At 40.1% G+C, this 21,171-nt stretch overlaps 1 protein-coding gene across 10 annotated transcripts in view; it reads left to right on the forward strand.

Annotated features, from left to right (window-relative positions):
- The first annotated feature begins 328 nt into the window (after positions 1 to 328).
- Positions 329 to 21,171, forward strand: part of LOC127530190 (RNA-binding protein, mRNA-processing factor 2a) — a 58,001-nt gene continuing 37,158 nt past the window's right edge. For 9 of the 10 annotated variants that reach the window (XM_051944490.1, XM_051944542.1, XM_051944553.1 and 6 more), the window contains exons 1-2: positions 329 to 418; positions 11,334 to 11,454. The gene's annotated coding sequence lies outside the window, so the exon portion shown is untranslated. The remainder of the gene's footprint in view (positions 419 to 11,333; positions 11,455 to 21,171) is intronic. The other variant, XM_051944485.1, reaches the window with a different exon arrangement.

Here is a 21,171-nt window from a genome sequence, read left to right on the forward strand (position 1 = left end):
TTGTGTTCTCAGTCATCGGGTTATTTCGATAGCTTTCCATAGACTCTGTTTTGCAGATTATCTACATCATATTATTCACGTTTATATGATTTATAGGACTTATAATTGCACATATTTATGTCATTAAGCTGGATGTAAAACCTTTAATATCTTCTGTTCAGTTCCAATTTCGCTGCGGGCTCCAAAAATGTATTTTTTGGGAAACAGATGGATTTATAGACTGTTTTATAATATACTTTAAAACTAAAAAGGAAATACCTTCTTCATTTAGGTCTTTTATAGTTTTATTTAAAAATAAGACTTTTCTGTATTTTGTTCTTCTTTTTTTAGATAATGGACAGTAAAGAGATGGCAGCAATGAGATTGAATCCAACAACAGTCAAAGTCTGGAAACATCCAAAGCTCCACTGTTTACCAGGTACTGTGGCTCTTTACTTATTTTATTAAAACAGTGATATCAGTTTTAACATGAATAAACATCACAACCTTAGTCTCAGTTTCTTCCTGTTCATCGGCTGTGTTTAACAGATTATTGAAGAATAATGCAGATACTAAAATGTCATTTTTGTGAAAGAAATGGGTTCATAGATTTTTATAGGTTTTTATAATATAAAACAATGTAGAAGATAAAAGCAGTTAAAGGACACTATCTACTACATGTTGGTCTTTTACTGATTTTCTAATAAAACTGATTTTTTAAATAAAATTAGTTTGCATTTATTGCTTTTAGATGACGAAAGGTAAAGAGATGACAACAGATGAGGATGTCATTTTAATTAATCTGAGGAGTAAAGGGGGTATAGAATAATTTACAATAATTCTATTAAAGCCCTCCTCTGGTGACGGTCTACTTTTTAACCTTGTTAGCATCGATAAGGTTTTTATATGACAAAGACACATCATGAGTGAAATATCCATGTGAATGCCGTGGCTCAGTATTGCTACCTAGTGACTGCAGTTTAGTGGTGAAAGTCTCTAAAACAGAGATTCAGACCTCTGAGGTTTCTTATGTCACAAACCTGAAGAACCAGTACTGTTAGCCTGCAAGGTTTTCTGTAGAATTCTTCTTCTTCTGACTCGGTTTCTGGTTCTAACATGCAGCTGAAGTTCTGACCACTGTGAGAAGGTTTACAGTGTTCTACTTGTAGTGAGTGGTGGGGAGCTGGTGTGCTCGAGCTGCTGTAGCTGAGGAGGGATGAGAGCTGGAAGGATTCAATGCAGGATTTAAATCTTACTTCTAAGCTAATATAAAGTAGGAAGGGAATATTGTCATAGAGGAAAAAAAAACTCTAAATCTGTAACTTTATAAACAGGCAAGTTTAAGGGGTTAAATCAATGAAGGACTTTAAATTAACTGAAGTACTACAATAACTGAGATAAAGTACTGCTACTGTGTGATATAAAACATGTATAAAACACACACATAAAACACACATAAAGCATGTATAAAACATACGCATAAAACATGCATAAAACACGCATAAAACACATAAAACACATAAAACACACACACATAAAACACGTATAAAACAAACGCATAAAACACACATAAAATACACATAAAACACGCACAAAACACACACATAAAACACACAAACACACACATAAAACACATAAAACACACACACATAAAACATGTATAAAACAAACGCATAAAACACACATAAAATACACATAAAACACGCATAAAACACACATATAAAACACACATAAAACAGACACATAAAACACGCACAAAACACACACATAAAACACACAAAACACACATAAAACACAGGCATAAAACACACACATAAAACACACACAAAATACACGTAAAACACGCATAAACATATGCATAAAACAGACATATAACTCACACAAAACACACATAGAACAAGCATATAACATGCATAAAACATGCGCATAAAACACACATAAAACACACAAAACACGCATAAAACCCATGCATAAAACACTCACACAAAACACACACATTAAACACGCACATAAAACACACGCATTAAACACGCACATAAAAGACACGCATAAAATACGCATAAAACACACGCATAAAACACGTATAAAACACATATAAAACACATGCATAAAACACGTATAAAACACGCATAAAACAACTTAATGGGTCACCAAAACTTATTAGAAAAAAGCATTTAACTTAATTATTTTAAATGATTTTTAATTGTTTCAGTAAACTAACTTGACTAACTGAACTGCTGCACATCACGTCTGTGTCTCTCCCGGTGATACATAATGTCTTTATTAGGCTGAAGTCGATAAATAATATCTTTATTATTATTATTATTATTATTATTATAATTACTAACAACTTTTCTGAATTACCGGCTCCTCTTTCAGCTTCAGTGAATAGAAGCCATAATAACACACCTGCAGCTACACTGGATCATTATTACCAGAAATCTAATTTATCAACCATAAACTGCAGCTGAAAGAAATTAGAAATTAGAAAGAACAGATCTCAGCGTCGTAGATGATCAGAGATGTAAGGTGAGGACATCGGAACATCTCCATCCAGCTCCTCTCTGATGGCTCCAACTGTCTAAAACTCTGATTTAAATCCACTGCTGTGAAATCCTGACCTTACTGGGAAGCAGGAATTTAATCATCTTCTCATCCATGACAGTAATTAAGTGAGCAGGCTGTAAATCAGTAAACAGTGATTACTGTGACCTATTATGGAGCTAAATGAAGCTATTGTTGCTGCTGAACATAACAGCAGGTTTGTGGAGCAGCAGAGTCTGTCGGCATCAACACACTTCTGGGCCTAAATATTTACGTGGCCTTCAAACCCTATTAGATCGTTCCTGTCCAGAAAAGCTCAAAGTTTTTCTCTTAATGCTTCAGTTAAAAGACTCTCAAAGTGCCAGACTGGTTCAGTCTCCTGCTGACTCTCAGAAGGTCCAGATGATCACGATAATCTGACATAAATTCTCAGTTTTTAAAAAACCCGACAGCAATAACAGTTCAGAAACGTTAAACAAACACAGCAGCAGTTTGTTAGGATCATCAGTGGAGTATTTAACTCTTCTCTGTTTAAACAACATCTCAGTGTGTTGTCTTCAGAGACACGTCTGTCCTCGTGTAGTTCTGGTTCTGGTTCTGGTTCTGGTTCTCCTACACGTCTGTCCTCGTGTAGTTCTGGTTCTGGTTCTGGTTCTGGTTCTCCTACACGTCTGTCCTCGTGTAGTTCTGGTTCTGGTTCTGGTTCTGGTTCTCCTACACGTCTGTCCTCGTGTAGTTCTGGTTCTGGTTCTGGTTCTGGTTCTCCTACACGTCTGTCCTCGTGTAGTTCTGGTTCTGGTTCTGGTTCTGGTTCTTCTACACATCTGTCCACATGTGTAGTTCTGGTTCTGGTTCTGGTTCTGGTTCTCCTACACATCTGTCTACATGTGTAGTTCTGGTTCTGGTTCTGGTTCTGGTTCTCCTACACATCTGTCTACATGTGTAGTTCTGGTTCTGGTTCTGGTTCTGGTTCTCCTACACATCTGTCTACATGTGTAGTTCTGGTTCTGGTTCTTCTATACGTCTGTCTACATGTGTAGTTCTGGTTCTGGTTCTGGTTCTCCTACACATCTGTCTACATGTGTAGTTCTGGTTCTGGTTCTGGTTCTGGTTCTCCTACACATCTGTCTACATGTGTAGTTCTGGTTCTGGTTCTTCTATACGTCTGTCTACATGTGTAGTTCTGGTTCTGGTTCTGGTTCTTCTATACGTCTGTCTACATGTGTAGTTCTGGTTCTGGTTCTGGTTCTTCTACACATCTGTCTACATGTGTAGTTCTGGTTCTGGTTCTTCTATACGTCTGTCTACATGTGTAGTTCTGGTTCTGGTTCTTCTATACGTCTGTCTACATGTGTAGTTCTGGTTCTGGTTCTGGTTCTCCTACACATCTGTCTACATGTGTAGTTCTGGTTCTGGTTCTTCTATACGTCTGTCTACATGTGTAGTTCTGGTTCTGGTTCTGGTTCTTCTACACATCTGTCTACATGTGTAGTTCTGGTTCTGGTTCCTAATAAGGTTCTGTAGACTGAGGAACTCTTAATGTGTGGAGAAGTGATGAGTTCTAAAAGCATCATGGAAACTTGAGGCTTTTAATCCACTTTATTTACAGCTTCTGTCAAACTCCAGACGTTCTTGTTTCTAAAAGTTCTCACCTGCAGCAGATATTTATCAACACTTCCTGTCTGATTTATGATCAACATGAATCCAGATCCTATTTTTACATGAACTCTGGTAACCTGCTATCTGAACTCTGAATTTAAACGTCCTGATTTCAAACCTGAATAAACTCCAGGTATAAAGAAGCTTCAGATGCTAACTAAAGCTACAATAATGATGTTTAAACACCTTATCCAGGTTTACAGTTAATTCTGAATTCAGAGATCTCAGTGAGAACCACGTACCAAAGCAGCTTTTATTTTTAGTATTATTTTAGTATTATTGTTTTTATAAAAGCTGGAAGATGATGCATGGATATTCAACAAACAGATGCTGAACACCTATCACACGCCTGAAGTGAACAGATAAATGTTGAGCTGCATGATGTAGAAAAACCACCTCAATGGAAATATGAAATATGTCCTTCAGCACATGGTGGAGAGAAATACAGATTTATAAGAAGAAGAAAAAAGAGTTCATATCCGAGAAAACCCTTAGTTGTATCAGCCGGATCATAAGAGAAGCACAGCAGCCTACAGAGCTCTGTTCATTCATTTTAATTTCTATTTAGTTATTATTTTGTCCTTTTCTGGGTCTGGTAGTCGATGTTGGGACAGACCAGTTGTTCATTTATGAATGTTTAGAGACACACACTGATCTGATCTGATGTAGGACGGGTTGTTCTCTCACCTGACATCTGTATTAACTTGACATTACTTACAGAGTTCTACAACATAAATAAAATCTAAAGATTAGAACACATCAGAAAATGTCACTGATCCCAAAAAACACCTTGAAGAAGATCTTTTTGTTCACAATGACTAAAAATACACATAAAAAACTGTGTTGTTAATATTTTTAAAAAATGCTGACATGGAGTCACTAAATTTTCAAAGTGCAAATTATGGAGGTTTTATGGCTCCACTTGTAAATTCTACCACAGAATGAGATCATGTGATTAGATCTGTTCCACAAAACACAGATGTACATTTTTACCTAAACGTGAATACATTAGATCAGCTGTAGGAGCTGTTTCTGTTCCTTTGTTGGGTTATAGCCTGCTTTGTTTTCAGCTGCTGATGAGGTAGAAGCTGTGGAGGACTGAAAGAGAGCAGCTACACGTCATGCTTGGCTTGTTTCATGTCGACACAGAACAGATTTAATGCTGATCCAGGTGCTGCTGTTCCTCTGAACTGATCTCATTCAGAGATGCAGCATGAGAACTCCACTGGTTTCATGACGGCTTTCTTTACATAATTTAACCGATCACGGCAGCAGAAACATGATGGAAGTTCCATCTGAGTCAAAAACCAACATCTTTGTGTTCACCTGTGGCCTTTAAATGCTGAGAGCAGCCAGAAGATGCATCAGATGTGTTTACATCCACTCTAGTAACCAGGTTAGAATCACTGTTTTAACTCCATTTTTGACTGAACAAGTTAAAGATGAACCCAGTTGTGTTTCTGGACGCTGCTCTGTTGACTTCACCTCGAGATGTGATCATAACGCTGTGACTGCTACAGGTGATTTAAACTGCAGGAGAATACTACTATCTATTAAATAACTTTTAATAAATATGTTTAAAATATGTTTCATGACCAGAAACCTATTTAACTCAGAAAACAGCTCTATGCAAGCAACGCTACCAATGATTAGATTTAAACTATGAATGTCGGCACTCGTAGCTGGAGTTAAACTACCATTCTAAAATCTGGGATCATCCGGACAATTCCATGTTTTCCATTAAACTCCCACTTTTATCCATGTGCTAACATAACTGAACAAGGGTTTTCTAACCATCAATGAGCCTTTCAACACCATTAGCTAACACAATGTAGCATTAGAACACAGGAGATGTTCCTCTGTACCCCTATGGAGATATTCCATTAAAAATCAGCTGTTTACAGCTACTATAGTCATTTACCACATTAACTATGTCTGCACTGAATTTATCATTCATTTTATGTTATCTTCATGAAATAAAACGGCTTTTCTTTCTAAAATCAGGAGGTTTCTAAGTGTTCCCAGATGTTTTAATGGTGGTCTACAGTAGTGAAATGTTCAGTGGAGTACACTTTTGAGAACCTGGTTGTTGCACAACCAAAGAGCCTCATTATCGTCTCAGGAAAGCCGTCAACAACATAGAAATAGTCTTCAGAGTACCTGTTTAAACTTTGTCACCTGCTGCTTTCCAACCAGACCGATAAGGATGCTGAGATAACTAAAGACACCTCAGGTAATCCAGTCTTTGCTTTAATAGTCAGATATTTCCAGCAGGTGTTCGCTGCCTCTCTTAAATATCTTTCTTCTCTTTGTGACCTCGGTCACCTTGACCTGCCGGCTGCAGATGGCTGGAAGAGTTCCCCACAATGGTCCTTTTGTTCCCGTTGGAACAATCCTCTGGTTTATTAAACATGTTATACTTTGATCCGCCCTGAACACGCATGTGCTGATACACATATTTCATATTCAGACATTTAGAGACACACTAGGAAGAGCTTTTAGTGTTGGTCTGTAAATTTGACTTTAAAACAAGCACAAGAAAAACAGCAAGTCTTTTAGTAACAAGTAGATACATTTTAAATATGACGTAAATTGTAGCCCTAACCCTAACCCTATGTTACTGAGGCTTTAGGGTTTGTCTACATGCAGACAGACATACATGTTACTGAGGATTTAGGGTTTGTCTACATGCAGACAGACATACATGTTACTGAGGATTTAGGGTTTGTCTACATGCAGACAGACATACATGTTACTGAGGATTTAGGGTTTGTCTACATGCAGACAGACATACATGTTACTGAGGTTTTAGGATTTGTCTACAGACAGACATACATGTTACTGAGGCTTTAGGGTTGGTCTACATGCAGACAGACATACATGTTACTGAGGCTTTAGGGTTTGTCTACATGCAGACCGACATACATGTCACTGAGGCTTTAGGGTTTGTCTACATGCAGACCGACATACATGTTACTGAGGTTTTAGGGTTTGTCTACATGCAGACAGACATACATGTTACTGAGGTTTTAGGATTTGTCTACAGACAGACATACATGTTACTGAGGTTTTAGGGTTTGTCTACATGCAGACCGACATACATGTCACTGAGGCTTTAGGGTTTGTCTACATGCAGACCGACATACATGTTACTGAGGTTTTAGGGTTTGTCTACATGCAGACAGACATACATGTTACTGAGGTTTTAGGATTTGTCTACAGACAGACATACATGTCACTGAGGCTTTAGGGTTTGTCTACATGCAGACCGACATACATGTTACTGAGGTTTTAGGGTTGGTCTACATGCAGACAGACATACATGTAACTGAGGCTTTAGGATTGGTCTACATGCAGACAGACATACATGTCTCTGACATCACCAGAGTTCAGAAAAGTTCCACAGAAGAAGTTGCAGAAGTTTTGTCCCACTCCTCCGTCCATTGTCTGATCTAGAACATCTTCCATCGCCCCTTTAGATAAAACTCCCCCAGAAACTCCGTCTGCTACATTTTTGATAAGAGATGAGCCCAGAAAACAGCGGGAGGCTTCTAAATTATGCAGCCGTTGGCGTCCTCTTAGGGGCAAAAGTAGAGTTGGGCTGAGTTGTCGAAGGGAACGAGCTGTGACAGGCCGGAGCGTTGGGGAGGCGACATGCATTATGGATGGTGCTAAGTACGCCTCAGCTGGAGGAGCTGAGTGGAGGCGATGGAGGGCGATGGGACGGAGCCAGCCGATTGGTCGCCTGCAGTTAATGCACTTTATCCCCAAAAAAACATCGCAGCCTCCACCTTTCAGCACAACACCGGCCCTAAAATGTACACAACCTCCATTTCCCCAAATAAAAGTCCTGCAGCCGTGCAGAGGACGACTAACAGACGGTAATCCACGGCGCTTTCAGGGAGATTTTTAAAAAGATGCTCTTTAGTTAACATCCAGTCTTCAAATAGGAAGAATCTGTCTGTTTTTAGGTTCAAATGCTTCATCATATCCGTGTGTTGGAGGCATTTAGAAGTTCTTAAACTCATCAATAATGTCTTACAGAAAGTAAAGTTAAGAAAACTGATCAAAACTTAAAACTCTAGAAAGCAGGATATCAAATATTAGAGACACTCCCTGTCAAGATGTTCATAAATAATGGCCAAAATAATAAATTCATTGAAAGGATTTGTTTGTTTTAACAGCAGCTGATCTGAGCAGAGTTCTTTCTAATACATTTTTAATAGTTTTCTCCTAAATCAGCTTCAATTTTCCTCCTCCGTTAATATTTAGATGTTAGATTAATGCCAGATGTTTGAGGAAGAAAAGCCACCTTAAAAGTTATTTATTATACTGTATGGAATAATAATAATAATGATAATAATACACATCATAAATATGTTCATGAAGAGCAGCTCTGGTGGACTCGTGTATTAAAGTCAAAATGCTGCTGAATTTTTCTGTTTATTCACACGTTTCTTCATTTCTTTTACCTTTCTGATTATTTTTTTATCAAAAATTTAAAAATGCTGCAGAAACAGGCCTTCATTTTAATTTATTATATTCTATTAAATGTCTCTTTTTTCACTTGTCCTTATTCTCTGATAGGTTTCTGTATTTGAAAGCGTGATTCCACTCTGAGACTTTCTTAGAAATGCACATTCATACATAAAGCAGCTAACTTTAAGTCTCCTGTGGAATCTGCTCTTATTAATGAAATAAAAAAACACAGAAACCATCTCACCAGCACATGAGGCGTGTTTGCATTAGCAGCAGTTTTACCCCGGGGCACACAAGTCTCAGACAAGCTACCAAATATTGATAATAAGCCACAATAAATCGGGGTAATAGCTTTCTAAAATGGCTGCTTCCTGAACCAGACGTCCCATGATCCTCCAGCTGAGTCCTGCTGCTAACCAGGTTTAATATTTGATGAAATTAGTTCTGCTCGCTGCTTCGCAACTCTTACTTCTGCTCAATGCCTCCAACCTGATTTCTCCTTTTTAGTAAATGGTTTCTGTGTTTCACGTGTAATGAGTGACGATTTAAAGACGTCTGTGGAGGAAATTAGAGCTTTTAGATTCTCATCAGATAGACCAGAGGGTTTGATTCTGTTCTTAATAATCTTTGTGTGATTTTATTGAACAAACCAAACAGTTCTAGTAAATCTGTGGAGCTGAAGATGAGCCAACAAATATGAAGAGATTGTAAAGTTAATTTTATTTCACATTGAAGCTAAATAGATTAGGACAAACCTTTAATTTCTCATTAAATAAACCAGTCTTTGTGCTCAGTAACTAACTGAATGAATTAAAAGATTATTTTATGATACAGAAAGGATAAAGTTAGTTTGTATGTGTCTGTAGAACTACCATATCTTTATCATTTATACCTCCAGCTGTCCAATCTGTACTTGAACCAGTAAATAATTAGCTCTAGTTTGTTTATCTACAGTTTAATAAAATAAAAGCTGAATTTGAAGGTACTGTGGTGATAAAGCGCTGCCCTTCCATAAAGCTTTTTCCTCCTGATGGACAGACTGAAAGGAGTAAAGACACAAATCGAAGCTGCAGACGGAAATATTTTCACTTTTATTCTCAATAAATTGAAAAAGTTTTGGAGAGATTTTACCTGGATTACCTCATCAGGTTTTCCCCCGTGGAACATTTTAAACTCTTCTTATTTAAGAAATGTCACCCTCAGAAGTCTTCCAGTAACTTTTACTGGCATTAGTGATGTTTGTCTCTGATTTTTATCAATAATTTTCATCCCTACTTTTGTATCTACATTGATTTATGTTTAAATAGCTTTTCCTTATTTTTATTAGATGAATATTTCAGTAATTTTACACATTTCATCTACTTTGAGTACCATTACTTTACGGTCAGAAGACTGCTGGATCCTACATTTCCCATGATGCACCTCACCTCTTTACAAGTCTTTGTTAAAATTCAGGAACTCTCTCCACCTCCAGCTGAGATATCTCTGATGATAAAACCATAGAAGACGTGACGTTCAGATCATAACATGTTGATAACAGGGTTAGGTCATCTCAGAGCTCTTCACCAGAAGAATAAAAGATAAACCTGAGTTTAGTCGGTATAAAAGTGTAAAATAGATAAATAGAGTTCCTCCATGTGAACCCAGGTTTTTACAGATCAGGATGGGTTCATAATGCTGCCTTAATATTTCTGTTCTTTACTGGTTTATGCAAAAAAAAGACTAATTATGCTTCAGTTCAAGTCCATAAACTAATTAAAACTAAATAATCTTTTCCTCCTGGAGCCGTTTCCCTTCTGCTCTATTTACTTATTATCTTTACAGCAGATAGCAGGTGATCTGATTCTGGTCTTTTTACATAAATTTCTTCTCAACATCTTAAAATTGTCTTTTTTTTAGAGCTCTCTAACATTAAAACTATTTCTGTTTTTAAATTACTGCAGTAGCATCTGTGTCTTTTTATGTTCACCCAACAGTTTCTGAGACAAATCAAAGCTACTTTTCTGGTTATTCAGTGAAAATATCAGAAGGTTCCCCAGTTTTGGACCACACAGAAGTAATCAGAGGATTCTGACTGAACAGCGGGACGTTTAAAATGCAGGATATTTTACTCCAGAGACTCGGATTTACTTCCTGAAAACATTTAAGCACCAAAACCACTTTTCCTGAAAGTTATGGAGACGCTGATTCATGTTAAATGTTCATCTGAGGCATCGAGTGTGAAATAAACCAAATCATGATCTTCTCCAGACTTTCACGATGTGCTTTGAGAGCCTAAATATAACCACTAAACTGTGCATTAATTTATAGAATATGAGATTTTTACACAGTCTAGATGAAGTTTCTGTGAGTTTCTACGTGAAAATAAAACCGACTGAATCCCCCAAACGGCTCCTCTTGAATCCAGGAAAGAATATTTAGATTTCAGGGACAGAAGAGAAATGATGAGCAGCAGAAATGTGAGGAAGACTGAAGGTATTTTAGCTGAGGACTGTATTCCATCCAGGTGGCTGGCCTGTAATAAATTGGAGATGTTTCTGTCTGAACTCGGGTTTCAGGATGAGCTAGCGGCGTAAAAGCCTGATGTTTATTTGGTACGGATTGATTTAGTGTCTCAGAGAAGGCCTGAACCGGGTCCTGCTGCTTTTAACTGCCGTGTTATTGTCCATTAGACGAGATCCATGCCTGAGAGGGAACAGGAGAACGTGGCTCTAACATGTGTTTGGATTGAAGTCCCGTGATTGATGCTGAGATTCATCCCCCAAAGATCTGCTGCAGAGGACTGAGCTCAGGGTAAACGAGCTGCTTTACACACTTTACATGTCAAATGTTGAAGAGGTTTACATGAGAAGGTCTGATTTTTCCTGATAAAAGTCTTATATTTCATAGATGTAATGTTTAGACATGTCAGAGTGTTAGTTAGCTGCACTCTGTCCAACTTATGAGTCAAAATGTGATTAAGACATGAAACGAGAAGAGAAGCCGATAAGAAAACAAAAGATACTATAAGATCAGTTACGACAAGATAAAGGTAAGATAAAGTGTAATTTAGTTAAGTTAGTATACGTTCAGACAAGTTAAAGGTAAGATAAATGAAGTTTAATTAAGTCTAGATACAATTAGTTAGGATAAGATAAAGTTAATTTAAATTGAGCTTAATTAAGTCAAGTTACGATAAGTTAAGATGAAGTTAAATTGAGTTAGAAAAAGTTAGGGTAAATTAAGACAAGCTAAGATAAAGGTAAGTTAAGATACATTAAGTTTATTTAAATTAAATTAAGTCAAGTTAGGATAAGTTAAAGTTAAGTTAAATTAAGTTCAACGAGGATAAGTTAGGATAAATTAAGACAAGATAAAGTTTTAGTTAACATAAACTTTATTAATTCTAAAATACATTCTTTGGCCAGATATTTCTCAGAAAACAAATTTACTTAGAATTAAAATGAAGTATCTGATAGAAAAACAATAAGATTTAATAAGTAGGATATATTGCTGAAAATAAAATAACCAAATAATAGAAAAGTAATAATGATGCTGAGGCAGCAAAGTAAAATTACACATAAAAATTTAATACTGACTTTGACACGTTTACATGGAAGGGAAATATTGCTCCTAAAACTGTCATGTTGTGTGTGTGTGTGTGTGTGTGTGTGTGTGTGTGTGTGTGTGTGTGTGTGTGTGTGTGTGTGTGTGTGTGTGTGTGTGTGTGTGTGTGTGTGTGTGTGTGTGTGTGCGCACATAAATGGCTGTCTATATGTTGGGAGGGTGGAGAGTTGTTTTTTTTTCTATTTTTAATTGTATTTATTTATTGTCTTCTTTGTTTTTAATTGTTGTGAAGTACTTTGTGTTGTTCTGCATGAAAAGTTCTTTACAAATAAATAAAGTTTGAAGTTTGAAAACTGAAAAATTACATGTGATTTAAAAAATACACATTACATTTAAATATTACTCCAAAAAATAACATTTCTCATTACAACATTCAGTGTTTGTTAACATGAACAGAACTGATTATTAAATCTGCTGTTTATCCACATTTAGAGCTGAGGCTGATATCCTCACATTTATAGTAAAATATCCATATTTATCATTTTCAGGTTAAGTAGCAGACAGTAGTACGTTAGTCTAATTACTGACACTATTATGGAAACACTTTGATAAAACATGTTTTTTCCCTACCATTTATTTTTAAATCTGGCAGCCAGGAGGTGTTACCAGGTCACATGAAACAGATTTTAGACGTACAGCCAAGACAACGAGTCTAAACTTTAGAGACTTTTCAGTTGAACTGCAGGCAGTGTTTCCACAGAACAGTAAAAATCAAGAACACAGCAGTAACATATCTATAATATGTATTTATACCCTCAACCTGGGAAAATGTTTCACATGTTGATTCTAGTTTTCTTCGTTTTTTGTAAAATAAATAATCAACAAAGAAAATAAACTTTATTTTTGATGATTAATGGTATAATTTAGTTTGACCTTTCAGATTTCTCTACTTCGAGTTGTGGTTGTTTGGTTTCCTTAGCGATACATGATTTTATATTTTAGTGGAAAATGAGCTGACAGTGAATAAAACCTGACAAGAGGAGAATCAGCTGGGGTTCCAATGGATGAAGGAATTTTAGGGAACAACTGAAGTCGGATTTCTTTATTAGGCTCCATGGATAACTGTAGAAATGTCCAGAAACCCATTCATTTGTTGAAGAGATCTTTCAGTTTGTAGCACAGCGGTAGAAACCGACATGTTTAGAGCCAAAAGCATCCATCCAGGGTGTTATCTGGAGGAAGATGAGCAGCTCTTAGGTCTGAAATAATGTTAAATGGAGCTAAATGTTGAATAAGTTTTTTCTCTGCAGCTGATGCAGTATTGTGCTATTCTCGTCACGTTTCTCACATTTTGGCTGCTTGTAAACCTTCACATCTCAGGGCAAAGCTGCAGCAATCTGCTGAAACTTTAATATCATCTCCAGTGTTCCTCACTCCAACACCACAGAAATAACTGCTGAAGCTCTCAGCTGACCTGGAAGAAGACGGGAGTCTGTAGTTCTACCAGCATCAGGAGTCTGTAGTTCTACCCTCAAGAGTCTGTAGTTCTACCATCATCAGACGTCTGTAGTTCTACCATCATCAGGAGTCTGTAGTTCTACCATCATCAGGAGTCTGTAGTTCTACCATCATCAGGAGTCTGTAGTTCTACCATCATCAGGAGTCTGTAGTTCTACCATCAGGAGTCTGTAGTTCTATCATCAGGAGTCTGTAGTTCTACCATCAGGAGTCTGTAGTTCTGTCATCAGGAGTCTGTAATTCTACCATCAGGAGTCTGTAGTTCTATCATCAACAGGAGTCTGTAGTTCTATCATCAGGAGTCTGTAGTTCTACCATCAGGAGTCTGTAGTTCTACCATCAACAGGAGTCTGTAGTTCTATCATCAGGAGTCTGTAGTTCTACCATCAGGAGTCTGTAGTTCTATCATCAGGAGTCTGTAATTCTACCATCAGGAGTCTGTAGTTCTGTCATCAGGAGTCTGTAGTTCTACCATCAGGAGTCTGTAGTTCTACCCTCAAGAGTCTGTAGTTCTACCATCATCAGACGTCTGTAGTTCTACCATCATCAGGAGTCTGTAGTTCTACCATCATCAGGAGTCTGTAGTTCTACCATCAGGAGTCTGTAGTTCTACCATCATCAGGAGTCTGTAGTTCTACCATCAGGAGTCTGTAGTTCTATCATCAGGAGTCTGTAGTTCTACCATCAGGAGTCTGTAGTTCTGTCATCAGGAGTCTGTAATTCTACCATCAGGAGTCTGTAGTTCTGTCATCAGGAGTCTGTAGTTCTACCATCAGGAGTCAGTAGTTCTGTCATCAGGAGTCTGTAGTTCTACCATCATCAGACGTCTGTAGTTCTACCATCAACAGGAGTCTGTAGTTTTACCATCAGAAGTCTGTAGTTCTACCATCAGGAGTCTGTAGTTCTACCATCAGGAGTCTGTAGTTCTGTCATCGGGAGTCTGTAGTTCTACCATCATCAGGAGTCTGTAGTTCTACCATCATCAGGAGTCTGTAGTTCTACCATCAGGAGTCTGTAGTTCTACCATCAGGAGTCTGTAGTTCTGTCATCGGGAGTCTGTAGTTCTACCATCATCAGGAGTCTGTAGTTCTACCATCAGGAGTCTGTAGTTCTACCATCAGGAGTCTGTAGTTCTACCATCATCAGGAGTCTGTAGTTCTACCATCAAGAGGAATCTGTAGTTCTACCATCATCAGGAGTCTGTAGTTCTACCATCATCAGGAGTCTGTAGTTCTACCATCAACAGGAGTCTGTAGTTCTGTCATCAGGAGTCTGTAGTTCTACCATCAACAGGAGTCTGTAGTTTTACCATCAACAGGAGTCTGTAGTTCTACCATCAGGAGTCTGTAGTTCTACCATCAACAGGAGTCTGTAGTTCTGTCATCAGGAGTCTGTAGTTCTACCATCAACAGGAGTCTGTAGTTCTACCATCAACAGGAATCTGTAGTTTTGTCATCAGGAGTCTGTAGTTCTACCATCATCAGGAGTCTGTAGTTCTACCATCAACAGGAGTCTGTAGTTCTGTCATCAGGAGTCTGTAGTTCTACCATCAACAGGAGTCTGTAGTTTTACCATCAGAAGTCTGTAGTTCTACCATCAGGAGTCTGTAGTTCTACCATCATCAGACGTCTGTAGTTCTACCATCAGGAGTCTGTAGTTCTACCACCAAGAGTCTGTAGTTCTACCATCAACAGGAGTCTGTATTTCTGTCATCAGGAGTCTGTAGTTCTACCATCAACAGGAGTCTGTAGTTTTACCATCAGAAGTCTGTAGTTCTACCATCAGGAGTCTGTAGTTCTACCATCATCAGACGTCTGTAGTTCTACCATCATCAGGAGTCTGTAGTTCTACCATCAACAGGAGTCTGTAGTTCTACCATCAACAGGAGTCTGTAGTTCTATCATCAGGAGTCTGTAGTTCTACCATCAGGAGTCTGTAGTTCTACCATCAGGAGTCTGTAGTTCTACCATCATCAGACGTCTGTAGTTCTACCATCATCAGGAGTCAGTAGTTCTACCATCAGGAGTCTGTAGTTCTACCATCAGGAGTCTGTAGTTCTACCATCAACATGAGTCTGTAGTTTTACCATCAGAAGTCTGTAGTTCTACCATCAGGAGTCTGTAGTTCTACCATCATCAGACGTCTGTAGTTCTACCATCATCAGGAGTCTGTAGTTCTACCATCAACAGGAGTCTGTAGTTCTACCATCAACAGGAGTCTGTAGTTCTATCATCAGGAGTCTGTAGTTCTACCATCAGGAGTCTGTAGTTCTACCATCAGGAGTCTGTAGTTCTACCATCATCAGACGTCTGTAGTTCTACCATCATCAGAAGTCTGTAGTTCTACCATCAACAGGAGTCTGTAGTTCTACCATCAGGAGTCAGTAGTTCTACCATCAGGAGTCTGTAGTTCTACCATCAACAGGAGTCTGTAGTTCTATCATCAGGAGTCTGTAGTTCTACCATCAGGAGTCTGTAGTTCTACCATCAGGAGTCTGTAGTTCTATCATCAGGAGTCTGTAGTTCTACCATCAGGAGTCTGTAGTTCTGTCATCAGGAGTCTGTAGTTCTGAATTAGTGTACAACCTGCTTCAATATCTACAGATTTATACACATCATCTGCAAATTTACACAATAAACACACATCTGCCTCAAAGCGATGAACTCTAACACACACACACACACACACACACACACACACACACACACACACACACACACACACACACACACACACATGTCTGGTTCTGCTATTCCCGTGGGGACTTACCATTGACTCCCATTCATATCTAACCCCTAACCCTAACCCTAACCTTAACCCAGACCAAAACAATGTCTAACCCTACAGAAACTTTTTTGCACTTTTACTTTTTTCAGTAACAACAACATTGCCAAGAAAACACTGCCCCCCTAAATTCTGACTTTTACTACAAAATACAGACTATTTAGTAGGCTTGGGCGGTATTACGGTAATACCTTGTACCGCCGGTGTTTAAAAATAGCAGCGCTATCAGTTCCAATACCGCCATGAAAAAAATGCAATGCTCTTATACAGGAGATAAGTGTTATGAGAGTGTGTGGCTCCATTATGAGAGAGGGAGAGAGAGCAGCGTGTGTGAGAGGGGGAGAGCGAGATGTCCGAGCGACCCTGAATGCAGCGCGAGTGAGGAAGACGATAGTCGGTTCGGGGCGTAAGAGAGAAGAGGTGTGTAGCTGCTGGGTTAGCGACTGTATGGCTCAGCCGCTGTTAATTTACAATAAAGGCTGCAGTATTCTTCAATAAGGCCGGGCTCCTGTGTCTTTGCCTTCTACGACTGCTGAGGAAGTGAAGGGGGTTAACCCCGAAGTAACAGCAGTAACTTCAGCCCTGGAGAACTGTCCTCTCCTGGGTTTCCTGACCACGGTCAGGAGCTGAGCAGGAAAGGTTAACATAAGGATTAAATATTAAATAAAAGTCATTTAATGCCTAAAATTGATTCAATGTCCAGTAGCACTTGTGTGGTTGAATTTTCAGTTTTACTTAAACAGTTATGTTTTAGCCTACTTTTGAAGACTTTCCATAAAGTTTATGAACGTGACGTCGTCACGTGACAGTGCCAGGGAGGGGGGGGCAGATCCCGCACGGAGTAACTTGGTGTCAAAAAAGAACACAACTTCTGCAGTTTGGGAGTATTTCGGGTTCCAGGCAAACGAGAAAGGAGAGCCGGTAAATACTGATGAAGCAATTTATAAATTCTGCAATCAAAAGGTGATCGCGAGAGATGGAAACACCTCTAACCTAAGGACACATCTCCGAATCAACCACCCACTCACTGCTGAGAGTATTCAATTTACGAACGTGAAGGCACAAGCCAGTAGCAGTAATAGTCACGGTAATACCGTATACCCCGGTAAAATGTGAAGGAAGTTTGACGTATCAAAATGTGGATCCCGCCCAAGCCTACTATTTAGTGAGGTTTGAGTTTGTGTGATTGTTCTTGTTGAACAAACCAGTGTCAGATTAAAGATGAGTCTTTGCTGCTGATTAAGTGAAAATGATCACAGTTAATTACCAGAAATCTTCATGAGGAGTAAAATCCAGCAGCAGTGTTGGTTGTTAATGCAGAGTGAAACCATCCATCCATCCTCTATACACCGCTTTATCCTCACTAGGGTCATGGGGGGTGCTGGAGTCTATCCAGCTGACTCAGGTGAAGGCAGGGGACACCCTGGACAGGTCACCAGTCTGTCACAGGGCTACATATACAGACACACAATCACACTCACATTCACACCTACGGACAATTTAGAGTAACCAATTAACCTCAGCATGTTTTTGGACTGTGGGAGGAAGCCGGAGTACCCGGAGAAAACCCACGCATGCACAGGGAGAACATGCAAACTCCATGCAGAAAGATCCCAGGCCCAGGCCGGGATTTGAACCGGGGATCTTCTTGCTGCAAGGCAACAGTGCTAACCACTACTGCACTGTGCAGCCCAGACTGAAACCAAATGATTCTAAACTCAATCAACTGTAGACAAGAATGCTGTATTTCTCTATATTCTTGCTGTATTCTTGCTGTATTTCTCTGTATTCTTGATATATTTTGCTGTACTTTTGCTGTATTTCTCTGTACTTCATTAGCTCTCCTGTGTTTATGAGTGGGCAGCGGCTGGTTTACATTCCAGAGCCCAGAAACAGAAATGATCTAAATGATCTCAGTTGAGGAAAAGAGTCCGACAGTTTAAAGAAGACGGTCTGATAGTTCCAGATTATTATCTAAAGGCCTTCCTGTCTGAGTTTCCACTAACCACTGTCCTCAGATCAGGTCTAAACGTCACAGTAAACACAGTAACTCAGAATACAGCAATAAAACTCTGTCACTTTTATTTGGTCAGTTTTCAGTTCTTCTATGTTATATTTAGATCTTAGACTGAGGACATCTGGAGACACTTTCAGCTTTAAAATGCAGGTTGTTGATGATTTTATGTGTTAATGTCCAGGTTTTTGAGATTCATCTGTATTTTCACAAAATATTTAACATTCATTAATCAAGTTTTGTGCTATTTGTTTGTCAGCTTCTTATTTAGTATAAATATCTCAGTAACTTATTCTACTAACAGTCAGACAAAGAAACGATTCCAATTTTTGGTGCAAATCTGAATAAACAACGAGAATGTGAGATGGTTTTTTTTTTAGTTTTTTGTAATTTTAAGACTCTTTGGGGCCGTTTACACGAGGACGCTTGCAGGTAAAAACATCCCAATATTTCAACAAAACACCCTACCATTTATACGAGGACGGCGTTTTGGGGGCTTGAAAACGCAAAAATTTGAAACCGGCCTCCAGAGTGGAAAAGTAGAAAACGCTCCGCCGTTACGTTTCCGTCTAAACAGCAAAACGCAAAACTTTGCCGAGATCTGACCACGTCGCGCACGACGATTACATCACATACGTGCTTTGGTTTGCCGGCCAGTACAAGGACGTAAACAAAGATGTGTGATTATTTCCATCCTTCGTACCTTCAAGCAGCTCTGGCAGCTCTATGTACACTACAGGAGTCGTACCAACAAACGTACAGAATCTGTACAGATTCCATTCATGAACATTTACCGCGGTGGAGATCCGAAAAGGGAGATAGTACGCATGCGCGTAGACATGGCGGAGTTTTATCACAGCGCCACCCAGCTGCCTGGCATGCATATCCAATCGAATTCCACACACTATAGAGTCACCGTATATACGCAGATTTCCTTCAAAACCGCTCATCTAAATGTGAAATGACAAGACGCCACTTTTGCGTTGTTTTCTGTTAAGATGGTCCTCGTATAAATGTAGCCCTTTTCCTCCTTTTTTCTTCAGTTTTTAATCAGTGACAGCACAAGCTATTTTCTGGAACCTTTACGTTTCCTTCTGGAGCATTTTTAGAGTGACTGTTTAGTGTCACGAACTAGGGAGGGCTGGACCCGTGCAGAGAGCCACACTACCAAGATCGGAGGAGATTAGAATGATGTTTATTGTGGCTGGGTGGATAATGGCGGGTGGGGAGACGTCTGAGAGGGGAGATTCAGGGAAGGCGGCAGAAGGAGTGGGTTTGGAGGGCTGGATGGTCTTGGACCCCGGCGATCTGACGGCCGAAGTGTTCGGTGGTTTGGGATCAGCTGGCGTCCAGTTGGTGTTCGGGACGAGGAGTCGGGAGGTGGAGAGCAGCCAGCGGGCTGCTGTGGGTTCTGGACAGGTGTGGATGGACTGGCGGGGAGTTCAGGAAAGGGAGGGGGTTCCGGGCTGACTGGAGGGTCCATGGGAGGATTACAGGGTGCCGAATGGGTCCGGGGGGAAAACAGACAAGGGACTCGGAGACGGGATCCCCGACAGCTGAGTCTAAGGAAGAGAAAAAGACACAGCGCATTAAAACTCCTGAAAGCTTCAACAGACTGCTGTGCAGGCTAGAGAGCAAACTGACTATTGAGTCGTATTCAACAATCTGGCAGGGAGTGGAAGGCTGAGCCGGTACTTATTGCAGGGATGGTAATCAGTGAGATGTCCTTCAGCTGTCCGGGACCCGTGGGGAAGGCTGATTACCTAAGTGGAGGCAGGTGTGAGCCCATACTCCACTCAGGTGTCACACTGGGGAAGGAAGCAGAGGCAGGGGAGAGGATGGGAGACTGGAGACAGAGGGAGAGGAACAGAGAGGCAGAGAGGCAGAGAGACAGAGAGACAGAGAGGCAGAGAGACAGAGAGGCAGAGAGACAGAGAGGCAGAGAGACAGAGGGACAGAGAGGCAGAGAGGCAGAGAGACAGAGAGACAGAGAGACAGAGAGACAGAGAGGCAGAGAGACAGAGGGACAGAGAGGCAGAGAGGCAGAGAGACAGAGGAGCAGAGAGGCAGAGAGAAAGAGAGACAGAGGGACAGAGAGAAAGAGAGACAGAGGGACAGAGAGGCAGAGAGGCAGAGAGGCAGGGAGACAGAGGAGCAGAGAGGCAGAGGACAGAGAGAAAGAGAGACAGAGGGACAGAGGACAGAGAGGCAGAGAGACAGAGAGACAGAGAGGCAGGGAGACAGAGGAGCAGAGAGGCAGAGAGAACAGAGAGACAGAGGAGCAGAGGGACGAGGACAGAGAGGCAGAGAGGCAGAGAGGCAGGGAGACAGGGAGACAGAGGAAGCAGAGAGGCAGAGAGGCAGAGAGACAGAGGAGCAGAGGGACAGAGAGGCAGAGAGGCAGAGAGACAGAGAGACAGAGGGACAGAGAGGCAGAGAGGCAGAGAGGCAGAGAGGCAGAGAGACAGAGGGACAGAGAGACAGAGAGGCAGAGAGACAGAGAGACAGAGAGACAGAGAGGCAGAGGGACAGAGGGACAGAGGGACAGAGAGGCAGAGAGGCAGAGGGACAGAGGGACAGAGGGGCAGAGAGGCGGAGAGGCGGAGGGACGGAGAGACGGAGAGACGGAGAGACGGAGAGACGGAGAG

Source organism: Acanthochromis polyacanthus, chromosome 2 (genome assembly GCF_021347895.1).
Source record: "Acanthochromis polyacanthus isolate Apoly-LR-REF ecotype Palm Island chromosome 2, KAUST_Apoly_ChrSc, whole genome shotgun sequence".
Taxonomy (NCBI): domain Eukaryota; kingdom Metazoa; phylum Chordata; class Actinopteri; family Pomacentridae; genus Acanthochromis; species Acanthochromis polyacanthus.